The following is a 25,177-nucleotide window of genomic DNA, read 5'->3' as shown; positions in this document are numbered from 1 at the left end:
TCCCGCGCACCCCTGAAATACACGTACCCTGATGAAATCGCGTGTGGAACTTCCCGCGCACCCCTGAAATACACGTACACTGCTGAAATCGCGTGTGGAACTTCCCGCGCACCCCTGAAATACACGTACCCTGCTGAAATCGCGTGTGGAAATTCCCGCGCACCCCTGAAATACACGTACCGTGCTCGCACTGGGCCAATCGCGTGTGGAACTTCCCGCGCACCCATGAAATACACGTACCCTGATGAAATCGCGTGTGGAACCTCCCGCGCACCCCTGAAATACACGTACCCTGCTGAAATCGCGTGTGGAAATTCCCGCGCACGCCTGAAATACACGTACCCTGATGAAATCGCGTGTGGAACTTCCCGCGCACCCCTGAAATACACGTACCCTGCTGAAATCGCGTGTGGAACTTCCCGCGCACCCCTGAAATCCACGTACCCGGCCAAATCGCGTGTGAGACTTCCCGCGCACCCCGGTATACACGCACACGTATTTTTTGTCAGCGGGTGTCCGTGTTTGTGGGTACCCCTTTGCACGTCATTTGTCCTGGAGGGCCACAGTATAGGACATTCATCATGGCAGTATATAGGTGCTATTTGTTGGCGCACCTTTTGGCGCACATTTCTTACAGCCGCAGAGACGCTACCGCCTGCTTTCTTGTGGCGGTCGTGTTTGTGCCTGTGCGCTGGTTTGAGCGTGCGCTTTTTTGCCCTATTCTATTCCATGAATACGTGTTGTAGGCGAGCGTGTGGGCGTTCCGCGCACTTGTGCCCTGTACTTCCCCCGTGACGCCCACGTTTTGGCAAGTTGTTCCCCATTCCGAGTGTTACGCCCGTGTTCCGCCTACTTTTGTTGCGTGCGCCGCGCTATGTGCAAATTTCGCTGTGGCCTGTGCGATTTTCGCTGTGACCTGGCGCACGCTGTTAGATGGCCTATGCGCCAACGTGCGCCGCACACTTTTTTATCGCACATCCGCTGGTTTTCTCGCGCACGGACTTCCATGAATCGATGTGCGCTGCTTTTCGTGCGATTTTCGCACTTGCACTGCGATTTTCGCTATTCCACTGCGATTCACACGTTTTTGCCCACTTGCGCCGCGCTAATTATTCCATGAATCGGCCTGCAAATATCATAGCATAACAGGGACATTGCAGAGTGGGGGGCAGTACTCTGGACGGCCCAAACCACTTCAGTTGCTGGGAGCAACAGGGGAGAAAATGTAATGTTGGTTCTACCACAGTCTGCCATGCTAGAATTTCTGGTGCACTGACTGGCTGGTGGGACTGTCTGCCTGTCAAATCCAGTGCTACGAGATTGGAGGCGGGCCAGGGCAGCAATAATGCATTTTCTTTTTTTATTAGCTTATAAAAACCTTTAAAATAATGCATTTCCATGTGGCAGTATTGGAGCTACTAGAAGAGGAGCACCCGCGTACACCAATGTGGCCCTACACTTATTAAAACAGTCCTATTGTAGTAAGGGTGTACACGTAATCATTCATAAGCACTCCATCTTTTGCAGTTGAAGTTAGGGTGAGATTACAATATTTGCCCAGGATCACACACTTACGCTAAACAGCGAAGCAGGGATTTTAAACCACTCTGTCAATTTGGGCATGGCCACTTTCTTCCATTCCATACTTACAAATATTTAAGTTTTGGGTGTCAAGACCTACACAAATACTGTCCTACAGAGTTTACTTGCAAAATAACCAAATTGCATATTAAAGCACCATGACAACATGTAAATCCTTATAGCAGCATGTTGGGGCAAAATAATATCACTGTACCTTTATTTTCCACATCCTGAATGGAAAACGATATGATGCAAAAGAAAAATATCCTGATTTAGCCACTTTATTTTCAGCGCTATAAAAACACACCAAAAAATAAGTTGTGCGCATGACACACGGTAACGGGGGGCATGGGGACACAGAGACAGTCAAAGGGGGCGGTGGGACATGACACGGTAACGGGGGCATGGGGGCAGAGACAGTCGCAGGGGAGGGCAGGCATGACACGTAACGGGGGGAGGGCAAGAGGGCACAGAGACCGTCACGGGGGTCAGGGGGTGGATGACACGGTAACGGGGGGCATGGGGGCAGAGACAGTCACGGGGGCGGGGGAGGGCAGGCATGACACGGTATGGGGGGCAAGGGGGCACAGAGACAGTCACGGGGGGCGGGGGGAGGGAGGGCAGGCATGACACGTAACAGGGGCAAGGGGGCACAGAGGCAGTCGCGGGGGGAGGGAGGGGAGGCATGACACGTAACGGGGGCAAGGGGGCACAGAGACAGTCACGGGGTGGGGGAGGGAGGGCAGGTATGACACGAAACGGGGGGGCAAGGGGGCACAGAGACAGTCACGGGGGGTGGGGGGAGAGAGGGCAGGCATGACACGTAACGGGGGTAAGGGGGCACAGAGACATTCGCGTGGGGAGGGAGGGGAGGCATGACACGGTAACGGGGGCAAGGGGGCACAGAGACAGTCACGGGGGTGGGGGAAGGCAGGGGAGGCATGACACATAACTGGGGGAAGGGGGCACAGAGACAGTCACGGGAAGCGGGGGGAGGGAGGGCAGGCATGACACGTAACGGGGGGCAAGGGGGCACAGAGACAGTCACTGGGGTGGGGGGAGGGAGGGGAGGCATGACACATAACGGGGGCAAGGGGGCACAGAGACAGTCACGGGGGTGGGGGGAGGGAGGGGAGGCATGACACGTAACAGGGGGCAAGGGGGCACAGCGACAGTCGCGGGGGTGGGGGGAGGGAGGGCAGGCATGACACGTAACGGGGGGGCAAGGGGGCACAGAGACAGTCGCGGGGGATGGGGGGAGGGAGGGCAGGCATGACACGTAACGGGGGAAAGGGGGCACAGAGACAGTCGCGGGGGCGGAGGGAGGGCAGGCATGACACGTAACGGGGGGCAAGGCGGCACAGAGACAGTCACGGGGGGTGGGGGGAGAGAGGGCAGGCATGACACGTAACGGGGGTAAGGGGGCACAGAGACATTCGCGTGGGGAGGGAGGGGAGGCATGACACGGTAACGGGGGCAAGGGGGCACAGAGACAGTCACGGGGGTGGGGGAAGGCAGGGGAGGCATGACACATAACTGGGGGAAGGGGGCACAGAGACAGTCACGGGAAGCGGGGGGAGGGAGGGCAGGCATGACACGTAACGGGGGGCAAGGGGGCACAGAGACAGTCACTGGGGTGGGGGGAGGGAGGGGAGGCATGACACATAACGGGGGCAAGGGGGCACAGAGACAGTCACGGGGGTGGGGGGAGGGAGGGGAGGCATGACACGTAACAGGGGGCAAGGGGGCACAGCGACAGTCGCGGGGGTGGGGGGAGGGAGGGCAGGCATGACACGTAACGGGGGGGCAAGGGGGCACAGAGACAGTCGCGGGGGATGGGGGGAGGGAGGGCAGGCATGACACGTAACGGGGGAAAGGGGGCACAGAGACAGTCGCGGGGGCGGAGGGAGGGCAGGCATGACACGTAACGGGGGGCAAGGCGGCACAGAGACAGTCGCGGGGGGCGGGTGGAGGGAGGGCAGGCATGACACGTAACAGGGGGCAAGGGGGCACAGAGACAGTCACGGGGGTGGGGGGAGGGAGGGCAGGCAAGACACGTAATGGGTGGGCAAGGGGGCACAGAGACAGTCGCGGGGTTGGGGGTAGGGAGGGCAGGCATGACACGTAATGGGGCAAGGGGGCACAGAGACAGTCACGGGGGGAGGGAGGGCAGGCATGACACGTAATGGGGGCAAGGGGGCACAGAGACAGTCACGGGGGTGGCGGGAGGGAGGGCAGGCATGACACGTAACGGGGGTGCAAGGGGGCACAGACACAGTCATGGGGGGAGGGAGGGGAGGCATGACACGTAACGGGGGCAAGGGGACACAGAGACAGTCACGGGGGGCGGGGGAGGGAGGGCAGGCATGACACGTAACGGGGGCAAGGGGGCACAGAGAGAGTTGCGGGGGGAGGGAGGGGAGGCATGACACGTAACGGGGGCAAGGGGGCACAGAGACAGTCACGGGGGGTGGGGGGAGGGAGGGGAGGCATGACACGTAACAGGGGGCAAGGGGGCACAGAGACAGTCACGGGGGGTGGGGGGAGGGAGGGCAGGCATGACACGTAACGGGGGGGCAAGGGGCACAGAGACAGTCGTGGGGGATGGGGGAGGGAGGGCAGGCATGACACGTAACAGTGGTGCAAGGGGGCACAGAGACAGTCGCAGGGAGCGGGGGAGGGAGGGCAGGCATGACACGTAACGGGGGCAAGGGGGCACAGAGACAGTCACGGGAGCGGGGGAGGGAGGGCGGGCATGACACATAACGGGGGCAAGGGGGCACAGAGACAGTCGCGGGGGGAGGGAGGGGAGGCATGACACGGTAACGGGGGGCAAGGGGGCACAGAGACAGTCCCGGGGGGCGGGGGGAGGGAGGGCAGGCATGACACGTAACAGGGGGGCAAGGGGGCACAGAGACAGTCGCGGGGGGAGGGATGGGAGGCATGACACGTAACGGGGGTAAGGAGGCACAGAGACAGTCACGGGGGTGGGGGGAGGGAGGGGAGGCATGACACGTAACAGGGGGCAAGGGGGCACAGAGACAGTCACGGGGGTGGGAGAGGGAGGGCAGGCATGACACGTAACGGGGGGCAAGGGGGCACAGAGACAGTTGCGGGGGGAGGGAGGGGAGGCATGACACGTAACAGGGGGCAAGGGGGCACAGAGACAGTCACGGGGGGTGGAGGGAGGGAGGGGAGGCATGACACGGTAACGGGGGGCATGGGGGCACAGAGACAGTCACGGGGGAGGGAGAGGAAGCATGACACGGTAATGGGGGGCATGGGGGCAACAGAGAGTCACAGGGCGGGGGGGCGGGCTATGCTGCTGATGACAAAGGAAACGTGTTTCCCAGAGTCACAGCCCCCCCGAGACATAAAGGCTGCGTCGACAACACTGTGGTGGAGTTCATCAGGGACACAGCCTGTGTCTCAGGGGGACTGTGACTCTGGGAAATGGGCAGTTGGTTGATCATCCGACCCGAGCAGATGGATTTGCTTTGGAAGAAACAAAATACTTTGAACTGGTTTCAATTGCGGTTTTATTTCAATCTGACAGCCCGGACCATGCGAGATTCGATCAGATAGCGGTCCGGCTGTCAGACAGAAAATAAAAATGACATTGAAAAGCGCCTGCAGTAGAAGGGCGGGTTGCTTACCTGGCTGGTGTCACCGCATTTGTGGCCTCCTCTCTCAGCTTACTCTACAAATGAAAAAACGTAGCAGAAGGACACGTGCGTTTCTGGAAAGGTCTTCCAGGGCCGAGGGGGTGGGTTGAGCCCTGGATTAGGATACATGTCTCAGAGAGACTGGCAAGGGAAGGGCCTGCCTGCCTCAAGGCAGGAGCTTGCTACAGTGCCATCTAGTGGGGGAAAGTATGCTCTTTTTAATTAATAAACACAGCATACATGGTACGCAGTAGAAACAAAAATCATTCGTATTTCCCATAATTAGATGCGTAAATAAGCACAATACGCACCTTATCTAGAGGTCTGTGTATAGGAGTGACTGTAAGGTCTTCTCTAGGTGTTTGAATAAAGTCTGTAGTGGCCATGAAGTTATTCAGTGCCATGCGGTTAACCATCAACTAGCCTTGGGAATGGGAATGCTGGATTAAGCACATGACATTGTGTTCATGTCACGTTAGAGGAATGTACTTGGTCAGGACACAGACATGTGTTGCATTTCAGTCTTCAATAGCAATTTAGCTACTGGCTTGGTACAGATTACACATCATCTTCACACTGAATATATGGCACTTCTTGATCTATGGGTATTATAGGGTACATAGTGAGGTCATATTTCAGGAGTGCTCTTCTCCATTTTGGATTTGAGGTGGCTTATGCAGAGAACAATTTGGGGCATTAGGGCTTAGGAAGATGCCTGTTCTGGAGGGGGAAGTGGCTTATATTTTTGAGTTCTCTATGCACACTCATTCTTTCAGTGTCCTACCTATTTGCAGGAATTACAGGACATAGGATCTACTTATTCCCCATGCTGTCCCTGTTTATGTGTGACTTTTGCTCCTCTTTCCGTGTCCCATCCCCTGAACCCAAAACAACCGCTAAAACTGCCACTCGTCTGTCTGGGGCTCCTCCCCATGTACATTTTGTATTTGTAGTTCCCTGAGGTTATTCTGAATATTTTCCCTTTACAGTTCTTGGCACATTATGCAATGGTTTGCTACCACCACCAGCTCAGAATTTTGATACTGTATGCAAATCTTTGTTTAGCTGGTCTTGTAATTTAGGCTGCAGACCAGAGTCGAAAGTGTTGGCAATCATCTCCTCTCAGTCTCACCTGGTTTGCTCTTGCCTGAATGCACATGATTTTCAAATGGTCCACGTTGTCCACCAGAGATTCTTCTTTATTTTGACTAAAACTGAGTATCTTGCCCAAATCAGTCTTCCTGGGACACACCTCTGTGGTGGAGGTTATGATTCTTTTTCAGGCTTGATCTATCTAGCAGGTCCTCTGTTCCAGGGTCAGCAGCTGGCAAGCTGACATGCTGCCTAAGTCTCTGTCTAATATCCGTGGGCATTACTACCCCCATGAGCTGATTCATGTCAGCCAGATAGGGTTGTTACACTGAATAGCAGTCTGTTGTTGCCCCATAAATCGGCGTGGCTCCTCTCGCATGTTCAAACATCTTTGTCCAGGTTTATCAGATCACCAGGAGTCCACAGAACATGAACAGAGACAAACCGATTTTTATCTCCATCAGTCACTGCTGTTCCCAGGTTCTGCCTAAGGGGTGCCTGGAAAATTGAACTCTCCTGTCCTTGCCTAGCACTACCCCACATCACAGACAGAGAATAGGAGGGAGACAAAATGCGTATCTGTAGGAACCTAGGGCCCACTGCCGCACTCGTTCTATGGGAATGAGATTCCTGAGTGCTTACTACATGCTGAGATGCTACCATTACCAAAGTCGGGTGAGGCAGCATATGTGCAGCTGGAACAACCACTGGGACCGGAATGGCCCCTTTCGAAGCCAGCGTGTGCACTTTGAAACAGAATTGACTTACTGTATAAGCGCTTAACAAATGCACAATAAAAAAAATAAAAAATCTATCAGATTTGCTTCAGTCTCATCTTCTTGTTTATCATCTTTAACCTGGAGACAGAATACTAACGATGTCTTAGTATTTTATGTCGTGCCTCATATTTTTAGATACTTCATTTGGCCTCTCTGTCTTTCATTTGAATCCTTCAGTTCCCTCATCTCTGATGTGTTTTGCTTTTCTAACGCCTCCTCAAAGCAAGTAGTGTATGCCCCCTCCCATGCCTCCCCCCACTGCCTTAGACATATTTCCCTTTACTTTACTCCAGGATGCACCAAACCACCAAAAGAAAGTTTCCTTCAAGTGAAAACTAAGTGTGTCTAGTCTCCCATGTTAAGTGATGCCAGGCATCATGAAACGTGCATGTGGCACAATTATAGTTGGTAACAAGAGTGCAGCTAAGCCCTTGGGCCCTGTTTTGACTGACCCATGCCCAGGTATGTCTCTTGGTTTAAGCACCCCTCGCAATAAAACTCAGCCACCCCTGTTCCATACACACTGTGACTCCACTTTCTGTGCGATCCCGAAAGGGAAGGGAAACAATTAACAGAGATATCACTCAGTCACCCTGAATTGATTTGGGGCACTCACTCTAGCTCACCCCATCTGCCTCTATTTAGACTGGGCAACACAAATAAATGATCTTGTTTTTGTTACACAATTAAATTGTTGTTTTATTATTTTCTCATTATGTAATTACCACACCAGAATTACCAGAAGACCACTAAACCTTTAAAAGACCAGAATTACCTGAGGGTCACTAGACCCTTAACAGAGCCAAGATACAAGAAAATCAATATTCCCAAAACGTTGCAAATATCAGGGCATAACAAATATATCACTCCAAGTATCATGACAATGAGCCAGGAAACGATGAACAACAAAACTAAAAACCTTACCCAGAACCTCCAATCCATATTAGCATAACCCGGAAACAAATCTGCATTTTGTTTAGTCATAAATATGCTCGGCCCTTTTAAGCAGCCACGCAAGAACACCACTTATGGTCAGCCTTCTCCTGACCACCCGTCTGAAGTTTTTTGAACAGGAATCCTAAACTCTTAGTTCATGCACCTCGGGCGTTCAGGAGGAAACTGGCCACAAACTCAGCGGTCTTCCTCCCTTGTGTGACAGGTCAACTCTCACACATCAGTTTTTATTGATGAGAAATAGAGGCAGCTTCAATTGTTGTCTTGTTAGCTGCATCCTACATCTAACGAAAACTTACCACTCTAACCTGACTCACCCTCCAGACCCCTCAGCTTCAAAGGTCACAGGTCACTTGACATAACTGAAATCTAAGAACATTCAAGAAACATCACTATGCTTTATGCACACACATCCCGCCTCTCGTAAAATACATTAAACTATTCAGTTAATTCTTACTCCCTCTATATGTCAACTTCTGGTTGCAAAATCATCTGATGACGTCCGTTCTGGCAATTTCCATTGATGGGCATAGGCTCCCCGCATGATGACTTTCACTCATTTTATTGTCTTTTCCAGTTGTGACCAGTCCAAACAATCACACAGGTGCAGTAACTTTGGCACTGATTCATGACAGACAGCACTTTTCATTCCATTACAGATCGCATGCTCAAACATCCATGGGAGGAACAAGAAAAGGTGTAAGGGAGGAAGGGTTGTTTGGGCCCCCCTACATTTCGGGTGAGGTGTACGTTATTTTCATACAATGGTTGGAGACGTTCCCTTGTCTAAGCCCCGGCGATGTGTGCGAGGAGGCCATTGAATGACATCTATCCAATGCATCTTGCACGACACCAGGGACTACATTTTGTATTAAGTTGACTTCATCTTTTGATTAGGCCACATACGAAACTCCCAGAGGCAAGCCTGCATCTCTCCCCTGTCCAGCGCCTTGCACAGCCAGCCCGACAACCCCCTCCTCCTCCCCACTGTCCGCGCTGTGGCTGTCCTGTTCTCACAGACGTTTGGGCGCAAGTTGTTGCAAGCTGACACTGTATTTCTCCTCTTCCTCTGAGATCACTGCCCTGTGTGTGACCGGGCTGGAGCCTGGCTCATGGAAACCATCCATCTCCACAAACCTGCCCCTGCTCCAACAGCCCCCACCGTCAAGAGTTACTGTCCGCATGAACCTTAAACCCCTCATTTCTTTGATTTAGCAGGAGTGAGACCCCTGTCCATGGGCCACCCTTGATTGCCCGATATACTAATCCAGCGTGAACACCCTAGTTTGATCCTCAAAGTACCTAATAAATGTGCCCCAAAAGTACATGCCAAGATATGGCACCTGGACCACTGCATCCGTGCTCAAGATCAAAAATGTATATTTATTGCCACAATTTGTAGAGGACAATGTATTATGAGAAGTCTTGTGTGTCATATTAAATCTTGCATGCCCATGATTACTGTGAAGTTTAGCTTAGTTAGAATTATAACTGTGTGAACACGACATGACCCTCCATCCCTCCCTGATGAGCCCAGCTGCCCCACATGCCTCAAGAGGTAACAAGTTCAACCCCAGCCAATCCAGCAGAAGCACTACTACACATGGTATAATGTCTTGTTCAACTAAACCAATGAAATGTATTTGTGTAACCCGTATAGCACACGTCATAGATGACGCGTTTTTAACATATAATGTGAAGCTTCTGTATTAGGGGCAGAGCCCTCTCGGAGTAGCAGAGTCCTCTGCGTGCCCCATTTTATTTTTATATAAAGAATACCTTTACTCACAATCTCTCCTGGTCTCGTTCCCTACTGGGGCGTGTCCATCAGTGTCTATTTCTTTGAGATATTTTAATTGTAATTGTGGGGAATGACCACTTTCAAAGGCAAAGCCAATAGGAATAGCTATAGATTCTGCCAGGAAGAAAGCTAAGCAGCTTTGCTTTGTAATGTCGGGGCGTGCGGAATTCATGATTACTGTCTGTTCCAGCTCATTTCTTTATTTAGTTTCATTTATTTCATGTGCTTCCCAGATGTCTGTGTCAGAAAATATGCAGGCAGTGTTTTGCTGGTGTGAACATCTGATAACTGAAAAGATCTAGGGATGGATGTTGAGGAGCAGTTGGTTGCGGAGCTGATACAGGCTGTTGGATGATTGGCCATTGAGACTCTTGCAGCCCCACTGTCTGAGCTAGTCTAGACAGTGTACCAGTGTACCAGCAGTTGAGGGTGGAGCAATCGCACTGTTCATGTATTCATTCTGTTGGGAGTTGGTAACCAAATTAGTAAATAACTCAATATGACCTCTGCCATCTGCTCGTCCTGTTGATCTTTTACCAATTGGGGCACATTAGAGTGGGTTCCAGCCCCATTTTCTTCCCCTGGTCAACCAGTATTTCTCAAATTTGTAATGAGATCCCTTGATTAATAATTCACATGTGTTAATCACATTATTTTCGAGGTGTTATGATTTTCATACGCCTCATAATACCAAACTGAATAAGAGTTCCACTGCTTTGGACACGTTTTTCCCTTTTTAGATTCTAATGCACTCTGTAAGTTGTCCAACTGCTCGAAAAGAAAGGTACCTTCTAGTGGTAACTGGTTATGCCAATTCTCCTGCATGAGATTGTTCCATTCTTGTATGCTTGCATATTCTACCACAACTTAATTTCTGGTCATACAACATTGTTAAGCAGACAGTGCCCCTTACCAATTAATTCAGTTCACCAGTTTCTCATTTACCTCGATACAATAGCTTTGTCTCTACACCTGATCATGCAACTTGTTTAACCACTGGTTCCGTGTGAGGCTATGAAAAGGCACCACATGTGGTCAGCTTCCTCTGCACTACCCTGTTTGATTTTTAAAATAGGACTCATTGTCTTTCTGTTTTGTTGACAGAGGGATTTGGGGGAAAAGCAATCTGCCAGCTGGCAGTACTGTTTGTCTGTTTACTCTCTTCGAGTCCTCGTCACAGTGCAAAGGTGTCAGAGAAACAGCATTGACACACTCATTCTTGGGTAGTAGCAAAGACAGAGACTGTGTTATGGTCTTGCAAGAAACCTAAAAGAGATACATGCTTGCTCTACCAGAACAATCCCACAAAAACAGAACCTCCCACCAGACTTCCATGCTAACATATAATGCTTTTGTGAAACAAAATTAAACTTTCAAATATTCTTCCAGAAACTAAACAACAGCTAGGGAGGAGGCCTCCCTCCACTGTTAAGTTCATAAAGATGGCAGAAGAGTCTACCCTCAATGCAGATATCTCTTACATGTTGATCACCTGATCTGCATCCTTATGGAAGGATCCTGCTGAATGGTGACCAGTAACAAAATCTTCCCCATTACACATGCTGGTGATTTTCCATCAGCTCTTACACAGGTCCTCAACCTCACCAAGTTCATATCCCACAGGAGCCTCTCGCACAAAGGCTTACCTATCAATTTTCATTCTCTTATTATGCAATGCAGGTAGGTCTGGGAAGAAAACAAATGAAGGCAGTTATACACAATACACAATAAATACATCTAATATCGTAGTTCATCTATTGCTGAAAGGCAAAACGTTATAAGAGCAATTATGAAATCAAATTGTGCGTACATGATTTATGAAGAAAAGCAAATGACAAGGATATAATGACTACCTATCTGTTGCTCGGGTCACCATGTCAAACGGGAAATTATATTGTGCCTCCTATTGCAATGAATATATGTATATTGGCCTATGCCAAGCTGCTTGTAAGCCACTTGCGAAGAAATCCGTGTTGCAAGGTCCTGACCTTAGAATCAATGTAAACCGCCATTTTAGGTCAATCCACCATTTTAGGTTCTCTCTGTAAAGTCACCCTGTGAGTTAAAATGGTGGACGATGTCATTCCAAAATACAACATGGCCGTCTTGACCTCTGCGTACAACTAACATGTAACTTGCCTGCAGGCCATTTGTTGGGGTCGTGAACGGAGACCTTGTCTTTCGCTGACCTGTGTGTAAAGGATTACTCGCGCCAATGAAATGAATCCCCGAGCATACGTTAAGAACAATGTATCCAAATACTGAACTGAGAACACTTGTTTAACTACATTGTATTAATGTTTGAGAAGACTCTATGAGAAATCCTAAAATACACTGTTACCGTGTAGACTTGTTGGCGAATGCATTAAAGACAAACCCTAAGCATATAGATGTGTGAACTCGGCATGAACCCTAGATCAGTAATGTATTAGAGGAATATTAATCCGCAGCAGGGTTGGACATCATGTTCGCAAAAGGTATAAAAGTGCGACTAATTCTAATGTACAGTCCCACTCGCTGAGCACACCGAACCATGCTGGAGTTCGCTGTGCTGTACTGAGGGCCGATAGCTATCTGATTATTTTGTCCTTTGAAACTGTTCAGTATAAATTAAAGATCTTTGTATGTTCCTTTGTAACCTGTGTTCGGTGTATTTCCTTTTGGGGCACAGTTGGCGCCCGAATAGGGACCCTCAAGATTGATGTTGGATTGTCGAAGGTTGACACACGCTATCGGACCGGGATCGGACGGTGAAGGGGGCCCCTTCTGAACGAGACGCGACACCTCAGCAGCGCTGCACGACCCGACCCCTGGACAATTAGCTTGTGGTCCGAGACGGCATCTTGACGAGGGTCCACTTATCGAGGCGGGCAGTTTTGCCGAAATCACCAAACACAAAGTATTATTTGTTAGAAAAAGGATTTGAAATCCGATCGGACCTCCTTAGGATTGATCAGGTGAGTCGTGACCCGATTTTTAAGTATCCTGATAATTTGATTTTGCCGTATTGTATCTGCAGACACAATTATTGACCAGGTAACACCAATATTTTGATATGCCTGGGAAATTGTCTACCTGCTTCAGGGCGTTATTCCGCAGCGATAGACAATCTTTGGAATTTAGCCGTCCGGCACCACAGAAGGGGTCGCCGGCTTGTACTATGTACTGTAAGCATGGCATTGGAAGTATAGTGTTTAATGATATTTGGCACAGACAAACCAGACATGCGTCCGAACTTCAGTGGCCAATCAATGGTAGTTTTGAAATCCCTTGTATTGAGTATTTAGAGTCAATTCTATTAAAGAAAAGGGCTAGACCTGCAGCATTCGATGTTTTGCAGAATTGGAAAAAAGAAGCGTTGCAGCAGCTTAAGAGTAGGGAAAAACATGTGCGCTGTCATAAAACGAAGGCTGAAAAAGCATTGTTGTATGACCAAGATAAACAGTCTGAGTCAGCTAGGAATATGGATAGGGCTTTCTCACTTGGCATTCAGAAAATCTATCCTTTTAAAGATTTCCATGTTTCTGTTGAACTTATTGACAAATTGTTAATTGAGCGAAGGCCTGGTGCTACTGCGCCACCTCCGTATGTTCCTCTTCCTGCTGTTGTGCCTCTTCCTGCAGTTATTCCTGTTATTCCTGCTCTGCCTGTTGTTCCTGCTCCTCCTAATGTTCCTCTTCCTCCAGTTGTTGTTCTTCCACATGTTCCCCCACCTCTTCCTATTGCACCAGTAACAGTACCTCCATTGAATTTGCCTGCCCCCCCCCCTTCCAAGTGGTCTCATACCGCTTGTAGTCGATCAGGGTGCGGGTTCAAGGGTTGTCACTCATAATACCGTATCTCCAGAAAAGAAACATGAATTGATTGCATGGGCTAAGCATTGTATGGAGAGAGATGATCAAACTAACGTTTTTGCCACACTTTATAATATGGATAATTTTCCTGAGAAAAATGTTTTCATAGAAGGTTTAGGGGTTCATTTATGTGTAATGTGGGGCAAATTAAATAATACAGATCTCCCGCAAGGGTTAAGGGATCTAAACACTTTAGCGTTCTCAAGAGACACTGTGGAGAAAGTAAATGAGCATGTCGAGAGGATATTTGATTATAGAAAGGAGTTGGAAAGGTTACAGAATGAGGATGACGATGAGGAAAGTATGTTTGTACAGAAACGGTTCCTTCCTTGTCGAAAATCGATATCTGAGGAAGTACGAATTTGTATGAAAGACGCGCTTAGATGGATCTCAGATATGTCGATAACTCCAGTTGAGGTATATGACACATACAGTCAGTATACGCCAGAAATGCAGAGGAAAGTGATACAGGTAATGATAGAGTACATACAGGATGATTGTGTGAAGAGAAAGATTAGTTGTCCCATAGAGTTATTGAGTATTTATAAGAGAGCTTTTTCACTTGACACTTCTTCGACTGCTTTAGCGCTTGACTTGGCTCTGTTGCTTAGTAAGCGTTCGAAGTTGCCTACTTCTCAGTTGCCTATGAGAGAGGTTCCTCCGACATTTGTCCCGAAGGTTGAGATTGCAGCTGATGCTGCAGCGGGTATAGTTGCTGTGAACATTCCTGCATTTTATGTATGACAGTTTGTTCACGTACCGTTCTCGAGACAGGAAGTGAATACTATTAGACAATCTATTCCTGATATTAGGAAAAATCCGACAGGATTCTATAAAAAAATAGAATCTGTCTTGCAGTCCTCATTATTCACCCTGGGTGATATTGATTTGTTATTTCCTGTACTCCTGCCCGTAGATTTGTGGAAACAAGTTAGGACTATAGACGACGTACCAGGGTTGGGAGATACATGGGCTAACATAACTAGACTCGATGAAGAAAGGCCAGCTGGTGAGAGACCGCCCCAGGTGATACTAATTTTTCCTAATAGAATCATTGCAAAATTGAAAACTATAATTCCCGAAAAAAGGATTATCTGGGACAAGCTTACGGACTGTGTCCAAGGGCAGTCTGAGGGTGCTACCGAGTTCTTTAATCGGTTAAGACAGGTATTCTCGGATTTCAGCAGACAAGACTTAGGCACAGAGTCTGGGAAAAGATTATTTGTGGACAAATTTGTGCGTGCATTGCTGCCTGACATCCAGTCATAAATGATGTCTTCTGAGAGCGCTTGGCAGGCGAAGTTGCAATCAGAAGTACTGCACATGTCTCAGTACTACGAGAATCGTGTCAACAATGAAAAAGATAGAGTTGAGAAGCGAAAAGGTGATTTAAAGACTAAAGTATTATTACAGCAAATTGTTAGAGGCCCCAGAGGGGGTAGTTCACAGATTAGATGTCAGTATGTTCCACAAGGGAATGTGCCCTTAGGTCCTGTGAACATTAACCAGTGTGCCTATTGTCGATAAGAGGGTCATTGGCGTGCACAATGCCCCGTCCTTCGACAGAGGTCGAATAACACATTTGGAAATATGGGTAGATGATCCAGAGGTCGTCCGGGTGTAGGGGGCCCTGGTGGAGGTCAGTTTACACAGGATCCTCAGCAACCTTTTTTGCAGGATAATCAGACTCCGAGTGTGGATACTAGAAACATATTTGCTGATCCTTCTGCTGCATATCTATCTGAAGAGCTTCCTTTTGATGACATTCTGTTTCGTTAGTATTGCCCGAAGCAGGGTTTGAAACCTACACCTATTCCCATTAATAAGAAAGGTCCCTACGTTGAAATGGTAGTGGGAAATAGGAAACATCTGTTCTTGATAGATACTGGAACACAGAAGTGTTTCATTGATCATTCTCAGGTTCCAAACATTCCACTGTCAGGGTAAACCAATGTTACTGTAGGGTTCTCAGGCACACCAGTTGTTTGTCCAGTTTCTTCGCCGGTACCTATCTCTTTAGGTCCCTTTATGGATCACTGTCCATTCCTGTTGACTTTGAATTGTGGAGAGAATTTGCTGGGGTTGAATCTGTTGAAAGAATTAAATGCGGTAATTCATTGTTCTTCTGACGGAGTGCGTTTGACGATTTCACCACAGCAACTTTCTGTCTCTCAATTCCTAACCAGAACTTTGCCGCCAGAATTCATTGATGTACCAGGGTGCTTATGGGCAATTGACGACAATGATGTCAGTGTGTTACAGATTGAGCCTGTTAAAATAGTTTTGAAACATGGAATTGAGCTGCCACGCATTTCACAGTATAAGATTTCAGTTGAGGGCGAGCAAGCTTTGAAATGCATCGTTTCCGATTTTGTGCATTGCGGGGTGGTTGAGGAAATTTCAGGTAGTTTGTGCAATAGTCCGATTTTACCCGTGTACAAAAAAGGCGATAATGCAATTCCATTCCGTTTCATAATCGATTTACGTGCCATTAATAAAGTCGTTGCTCCGCAATTTCCGATTGTGCCTGACGTAACGACAATATTAACCATGATTCCAGCTACAGCTACTTACTTTAGTGTTGTGGATCTGAAGAATGCTTTCTTTAGTATTCCTATACACAAGGACATTAGATACTTGTTCGCGTTCACCTTAGGGGGACGCTTGTTCACATTTACCCGTGCACCTCAAGGTTACACAGAGAGTCCTAGAATCTACAGTAGGGCTTTGAAAGAACAGCTTGATACTCTTGAATTGCCCTCTACTTGTACATTGCTTCAGTCTGTTGATGACTTGCTTTTAGCTGCAGACTCTGAGAGCGCCTGTAAGGAGGGCACTGTATTGTTGCTTATTCATCTAGCCAAACATGGTCACAAAGCTTCGCTTAAAAAGTTTCAATATTGTTGCCAGGAGGTCACGTATTTAGGCTATCTCCTGTCAAAGGAGGGAAGAAGATTGACACCTGAAAGAATAAAACACATTTCTGGCATGTCTGTCCCAAATACACAGAAGGAAGTTAGAGCTTCGATAGGTATGGCTTCTTACTGTAGGTTGTGGATCCCAAACTTCTCACTAGTGATTAAACCGATGTTGGCTCTGACAAAGAAGGGCATTTCTTCGCCATTGCCGTGGAACACGGAGCACCAGCAATCATTTGATCTGCTCAAGACTGCATTGTGCTCGGCACCAGTTTTGGGCACACCAAACTATGAAAAGGCATTTGTGTTGTTTGTGCATGAATGTGATGGATGTGCTTTGGCTGTATTAATGCAGGAACATGGAGGGAAGAATAGGCTGTGCGGTTACTTTTCTTCTGCCCTTGATCCTGTAGCATGCGCTTTGCCAAGATGTTTGCGAGCTGTCGCTGCTGCTGCTGCATCTGTAAAACAGAGTGAGGGAATGGTCCTAGGCCATGATCTAACCCTCATGGTGCCTCACTCTGTAGATGTTCTACTGAACAGAACCCAAACGCAACACCTCACTTCCGCACGGTTGACGAGATACGAATTGATCTTGTTTGCTCCTCATATTCAAATTAAGAGGTGTTGTGTTCTTAATCCGGCTGCACTCCTACCTTTCCCGCAAGGTACTGCTTGTGGCGACGAAGAGTCACATGACTGTCTGTATACTACCGAACAAGAGACAAAGGGTAGAATTGATCTAAAAGACACTCCTTTGAACAATCCACAAAGAGAGCTGTTTTGTGATGGCTCCTGCTTCAAACTTCCGGATGGTACATCCACAGCTGCTTATGCAATCACCACATTGAGCACGGTCGTGGAAACCAAGAGAATCACGCATAGCTCCGCGCAGGCCGCAGAGATTATAGCATTGACCCAAGCTTGTGAACTTTCCGAAGGGCTTACAGTAAATATATATACTGATAGTCAGTATGCCTTGGGGTGGTTCACAACTTTGGGCGACTTTGGTCAGAGAAAGGGTTCTTAACTTCACATGGCACAAAGATCCAACATGGCTCCCTAATAGTACAACTGCTCTCAGCGCTTGCGCTCCCTATTCAGTTAGCTGTCGTAAAATGTGCAGCACATCGAAAGATTATAGATGATATAGGAAAGGGGAATGCTTTCGCTGATCAGATAGCTAGACAAACTGCCACCAATCTCTTTACGGAGATGTATGTTTCAAGGGAGACTGTAAATGCCTATGCAATGGACGAGGGTGTTGGGTCTGTACAGGATATCCAAGCCGATGCCACGTTAGAAGAATCCAAGAGGTGGGCTGAAGGCTTGGGGAAACTGGATGATGATGGGTGTTGGGTGAACATAGTTGAAGGGAAATGGCTACTCCCTGACGCTTACGTGATGATGATAGTCGTTATGGCCCAACGCCCTACACATATATGTGCCCAGAAAGTTACGAAAATGTTAGAGAAAGTTTGGGCAAATGACAAAATTTCGAAAATTGCCCAGCACTATGTTCAGGACTGCATGATTTGCCTACAACACAATGTGGGAATGGGGACATCAACTTCAGGGGGAAGTTTTGGGCCACCTTATGTCCCCTTCAAAGCCATTCACTTCGATTTTATTGAGATGGAACGTTGTAACAATGTGAAGTATGTGTTAGTTGTCATCTATGCTTTTAGTAAATGGGTCGAGGCTTTCCCTGTTAAAGATGCTACAGCCATGACTACTGAAAAAAACCATGTTAAAGGAATATTTTCCTCGGTTCGGGCTACCAAGAGTCATCTGGTCGGACAATGGTCCACATTTTGTCGCTCCTGTAATTCTGCAGATATGTGCGGCATTACAGATCGACAAACCGTTCCATTCGGCCAGACACGCTCAGAGCGCCAGACTAGTAGAAAGACACAATGGTATCATCAAGAACAAGCTTGCTAAGACGTGTGCTGGCAACAAACTAAAATGGCCGGACGCCTTACCGATCATGTTACTAGCCATGCGTACAACCCCTCAAACTAAGACTGGACTCTGTCCATTTGAGGTGGTATTGGGGAGACCTGCCAATATCTGGAATCTTCCTAAATGTAGATCTTTGAAAAATGTTGAAAATGTACTTCTTTCAGATTATTGCAGCCAGTTGACTAAAAACCAGTATTTGATTTATCACCAGGGGCGAGAGGCTTTACCTGTGCGATACGAGGGCCCGGGCCACAGCATACGGCCTGGGGACTGGGTGCACACCAAGGCATTTGAGCGTTCTTCTTGCCTTGCACCTCGTTGGCGGGGCCCATTACAGGTCCTGCTGGTCACACAGACGCTGGTGCGTGTCACAGGCAAGAAAAATCGTTCCATGCGTCGCACCTCAAGAAACTTCCTCACCCAGTGCCACACGATACAGAAGAAACAGAACCCCTCGCTAACGCTGCAACCAACGATCCCAAAGCAGTAAATAGCGCTGAGAGTGCATTGGAGAATCTTTCTGAGCCCGTGAGGCTTGGGAAACCCGTCATTCTGTCTCCACACTCTCCAAAAGTTTCGCTTCCGGAAACTGTCATTTCGAATTCTGCATCTTCACTTTCTCTTGATACGTTGCTTCCAACGGGAAGTGACGACACATTGTTTCTGGATCAATCAGTACCGGGAAAAGCAAAGTACAATCTGCATCCAAGGAAATAGACTTACAGCACGGTTTTGCTGTGCATCTGATAGACTTACGGCACGGTTTTGCTGTGCATCTGATAGACTTACTGCACGGTTCGGCTGTGCATTTGGAGAAGGAAAAGAATCATCGAGGGCTTGCTTTTTACCCAAATAATTATTTGAGAAAAGGGTATCCTGTTAGCTAGGGTTGTGGAAGGACTAAGAAGTCGCACGGCCGGGAGGTCACCAGCAACGAACATTGGGGGATTCCATTTGAAGACTACAATGCCTGCCACCGCTACCGCTCGTATGGGACTTGTAAATGATCGTGTGACCAGCCGGGATAATGGACAAAGCACTTGGGCCCCGAAAACGTATTGCTGTGTTTTTATAATAATATTTGGTTTTACAATAGTCACTGTCTTAGGCCTATGGTACCTCGAGGAAACTCATCCTTTAGAGTTTTTGTTACCAACTGAAAGTGTACCCACTGTTCCTACTCCCTTCGTACATTTGCTTACTCTGTCCCCTAGGGACTCCCAGCATGGACAAAGGTATCATAACAATACTCTGTCACTTATCATGAATGCTACGCATGCCATCTTTAATAGGTCCAACTGTTGGGTCTGTTAGCATTTACCGCAACATGGGGATAAGGGGCTAGGTTGGTATATTCATCCTTTACTTTTGACAACTGCTTGTTATGCTTCTCTCAGAGCACTGTTCTTTGGCCGATGGAACGATAGCATCTCGGGAAACTTTGATGGCACTAATTTGAATGAGTTTGAGAAACGTGTTCTGACTCCCTTGGGATGCTGGCTTTTCGCAAATAGGAGTAAGCTCAACATTACTTCTATAAGGCCTTCTGATAGACTGTCTCGTCCCTTTCAATCTTTGATTTCCTTCAAGATGGCTCCGATAGGCAATAAGGATGCCATGCCTCCTTCTTACACTGTTAACCATAGCCCCGATTCAGTTTCTTTCTGCATACAGCGGAATGGTACTCAGTCAATGGGAGATTTTTAAGGTTGTGCCAACGTTGCAAATTTGACTGGGGAAGACAGACCTATGCATTCAGGTGAACCTGTCTACTTTGTTTGCGGTAATGTAGCATTTCCATGGTTGCCCAGGGAATGGCAGGGAACCTGTTAGTTAGGGATCCTGTTGCCTGGGGTGTTCATAGCTAGTACAGTAGAGGTTTCAAAGGCTCGTCCACGGCGGGACGAGAATGGTGACACTCCAGCACAGGTTTTAGGAGATGTAGCAAAATAATTTGTGCCATTTTGGGGGCAAATAGCGAATTCCGAAGATATCAGAAAACTAGCGAGAGTACTGGAGAGAACCATCAACCGGACCACGGACATACTCTATAATATGACATTAGAAAAGAAAGCGATAAAACTAGTAGCGCTCCAGAACCGGATGGCATTAGATGTCATTCTGGCTGAACGTGGTGGACTGTGTAAATTAGTGGGGTCCGCTTGCTGTGTTTTCGTGCCAGATTCCTCCCCAACTATCTTCGAAGCAATACAGCATCTGCACGTCCTTAGTTCAGAAGTGCATATTACTGAGGGAAACTGGGATCTTAGCGCTTGGTTCTGGGACTTCTTGCGATGTTGGGGTTGGAAGGTACTTTCGGTCTTACTGATCATTTTGGGAATTCTGTTGTTCCTTTGTTGTTGTATCCAGTGTTTACCTAGTATATGTTCGATGCTAGGGGGATGTTGCGCACAAGCTATAAGTACAATAGCACATAAAGTGTATGCCCCAGATAAGACTTCCAAGGAATATGTGTTAAAAGAAATTTTAGTGAATGATCTGATGGCAATAGATATTTCTGACAGCGATTCAGGGTGCATGGACGATGATGCATGGAGTTGTTTGCAAGGAGATCAGAAGTAGTTTAGCACTTGGCATAGGTCAAAAGGAGGGTTTGTCATACGGAAATTATATCGTGCCTCCTATTGCAATGAATATATGTATATTGGCCTATGCCAAGCTGCTTGTAAACCACTTGCGAAGAAATCCGTGTTGCAAAGTCCTAACCTTAGAATCAATGTAAACCACCATTTTAGGTCAATCCGCCATTTTAGGTTCTCTCTGTAAAGTCACCCTGTGAGTTAAAATGGTGGACAATGTCATTCTGAAATACAACATGACCGTCTTGACCTCTGCGTACAACTAATATGTAACTCGCCTGCAGGCCACTTGTTGGGGTCTTGAACTGAGACTTTTTCCTTCGCTGACCTGTGTGTAAAGGATTACTCGCGCCAATGAAATGAATCCGCGAGCATACGTTAAGAACAATGTATCCAAATACTGAACTGAGAACACTTGTTTAACTACATTGTATTAATGTTTGAGAAGACTCTATGAGAAATCCTAAAATACACTGTTACCGTGTAGACTTGTTGGCGAAAGCATTAAAGGCAAACCCTAAGCATATAGATGTGTGAACTCGGCATGAACCCTAGATCAGTAATGTGTTAGAAGAATATTAACCCCCAGTAGGGTTGGACATCATGTTTGCAAAAGGTATAAAAGTGTGACTAATTCTAATGTACAGTCCCACTCGCTGAGCACACCGAACCATGCTGGAGTTCGCTGTGTTGTACTGAGGGCCGATAGCTATCTGATTATTTTGTCCTTTGAAACTGTTCAGTATAAAATAAAGATCTTTGTATGTTCCTTTGTAACCTGTGTTCGGTGTATTTCCTTTTGGGGTACTCAGCCTCGATAGTTTCACTTTGTTTTCACAACCACACCAGCCATTCCCAGCCACACACATTGAAGAGGCTAGATCTCTGATGGTGTGTAACCTTTGTCAGATTATCAATAGCTCTTTCAATTGAGGTTTAGTCCCCAATCAACTAAAAGATGCAGTAGTAAAGTACTACTTAAAAAACTGTCATCGGATCCAAAAGAGCTGCCATGTTTTCGTCCTATCTCTCTGCTCCTGTATCCAGCCAGGCTGATGGAGGTGGTAGCAACGACTCAACTAGAGACTTTCTGCGGGAGACCGGTCTACTAGAGAATGCAAAAGCAGGCTTTTGGCCTGGATGTGAACATGGAAATAGCAGTGGATGGTAATAAGCAATAGGTGGATGATGCCAATGTTGAAGCCCTTGCTCTATCAGATCTGTTAGATCTATCTGTGGCTTTTGACACCAATGGTTATTCTGTTCTCCTGAGGTGACTGTACAGGTTTTAAGATAGAACAATGGAATTGTTTAAATAATTTCATATAGGATAATATTCCAATCAGTACCCTGCCTCCAATTGAATCTTCAAAAAAAGCTAGCTACCAGTGGAGCTCTGTGGGGTACTTAAAGTGCCCATTAGCATTGTGTAAAGTCAGGAATTTAGTGGTCTTTCCTGAACCTTGCTTATCTCTAGGACCTGCTTTTCCATCTCCAATCATCATTAATCCCACTGCTACCCCATGCTTCTATGATACCGCTGGCGGATCTGATCCGATCTTATGGTATGATGTTTTGTGGGAAAGCCGATGATATTCAGGTGGTTTTCTGCCTTGACCTTTCTAATGGAGGGGCAGCCCATCAATTCGAACCCTGCATGGAAAAGGTCAGAAAATGCAAATGTTCTGATCATTTAAGATTCAATACTCAATAAATTGAAATATTGATTTGTATCATGTTTTCACTTAAAGCACAGTTCAACCTATTCCCTCTTGTCAACCTTGACCTGGCAGAGCCTAATTCATGGCTGTGCAAATTCTTCCCTAGTTCTTTGGGTTTATGTACGGTAGTATTGCATATATCAGGAATGTAGGGGTCTGGCTTGCCCCTGGTCTGCTTCTACAGTCACAAATTTGTATAGTCTCTGCAATCTGTTTTTTTCACTCCGATCCATGACATTATTTTGGGATAATTTCAGTTTCTCTCATAAAATTCAACTAGTGGATGTCTTTAGCTCATAATTTCATTGTTTCTGTAATTCAGGCTACCTGGAAATATCAAAGTCGCATAAATTACAGATTTATCTTTCATCTAAAATGAAGAGAGCACATCTCATGTCATTGCAGTCATTGCATTGGCTGCAGGTGGAAAATGCATTCAGTTCAAATCACTTTGCCTCGTACACAAGGCATGCCATTATCATGTCCTGACCTTTTACAAATGCATTCTGCCTAATACAAACCTTGAAGACTATTCAGATCAACTTCAGCTCCAAGATGGAGGACAAAGGCAAAGAAGGGCATGTGCATGATTTTGCTTAGCCAGAGGACAGCTACAAGCTTAGATCCATTGTTAGATGCCAAATATTCCACTTGTAGACCATGAGGAGCCCATGTGCCACAATTTACTTTACCTTCTCCCAGAGATCAACTCCCCTGAGGGACCTGCCTACAAATTGTTCCATACGCAGGGTGGCCTGCTGACAAATGATATTCTGTGGCTGATGCCTTGGGCTTTGCTGAATAGAGGTATAGAGGTAGGTAATTCAATGTCCAGTGATGGCCATGAAATCTGTGTCTTGAGCAATGGTCACAATTCCATTGTGAGGTGGTCTTTCCTACCATAGCAGTGGTTCAGTGCAATTGGAGTATGGATCTATGAGGCAAAAGAGCTGTCTGATTCAATGGTTTTCTCCAAAGGCATATGGTATTAAATCTATTACCAACAGAACACCAAGGTTGTCTATAACTCAATCAGGCTTTTCAGATATTTTGTGACATTTTATGATAACCTCAAAATCCTCAGCAATAAAGGCCTGGCACATTGTCGGGGAAAGAACAAGTTGTCTATGTGCTATGGGATATTTTGGCAAAGGTGGTATTCTGACAGGACTTGTGAACATCTGTTAATCAGCAACATTTTCTGGTGTAGGTGTGCAGGATGGTGGTGCAAATATACCCATTAACTGTGGTTGAGGGGGTCTGGAAAGCACTATATTGAGTCATACATATTTGAAAGGTTGCATGGTTATTTTGAAACTGAGAATAAGAGTTGACAACACCATTCGTATAGTCACAATCACGAAATGGCCAGGTCAAGATGGCCACCGGTTTCCAGAATTTCTTTGGAGGACTGTTGAGAGCGAGTTACATCACGGTCAAAACCAAAGACTCATAGGTGTACAGAAATAAACAATCTAAAACACACTTGTTTAGACTTTTTGGGGTCTTATACCTGGCAGTTCCCCTACTGTTATATCACATAATAAACCACCAGGTTACCACTTTAGATTGATTAGATCTTACCAGTCGTGTAACTCTAAACTAACTTGCCCTCCAATGAATCTAACTAAGTCCTTGTGTGGTGTCTATACCTAGGTATCGCTGGTGAGCCACTAATCTAGGATGCGGGGATAGGTTAAGAATTGGCCCCATTACTATTCTTTCACAATCACTACTACTAAAAAAACACATCTTGAGTATTAGATCGTATTTTCAGTGCTTTGCAAATGAAATCTAGTTTTCTTTATTCGTTATCTTTGCTCAGCTTCTAAAAACAACAATCAATATATAACAAACATATGTATCTAGAGACACTCTCATGAGTTGGTGAATGGTGCTTAATCAGTATGTCACCTCAAAATCACCCACAGTAATTTATTCGGACTCTTCTGTGATGTTAGCAGAAGGGTTTTGTTATCCTCTGTAGAAGTTCTTTTAGAAGATTGTTTTTTCTGAGATCCCAGAAAAGTAGGGGGAGATCGAAAGGGACCTCAAGAGAACAATTCACAATATCACAAAACTCCTCTTTAAAGACAACTCACTTGACGAAACAAAAATCAAGAGAGTTCACATGTCTGAGGGCCCATCTGGAGGCCCGAGATCGGTACTGGTGCGCTTCCATAACTATGCGGACAGGCTCAATATCCTAGAAAAGGCTAAAATCAGGGGGACAGTCCTGTTGGGCAC

Source organism: Ambystoma mexicanum, chromosome 7p (genome assembly GCF_040938575.1).
Source record: "Ambystoma mexicanum isolate Mex_15411 chromosome 7p, UKY_AmexF1_1, whole genome shotgun sequence".
Classification (NCBI taxonomy): domain Eukaryota; kingdom Metazoa; phylum Chordata; class Amphibia; order Caudata; family Ambystomatidae; genus Ambystoma; species Ambystoma mexicanum.
This window is presented reverse-complemented; position numbering follows the sequence as displayed.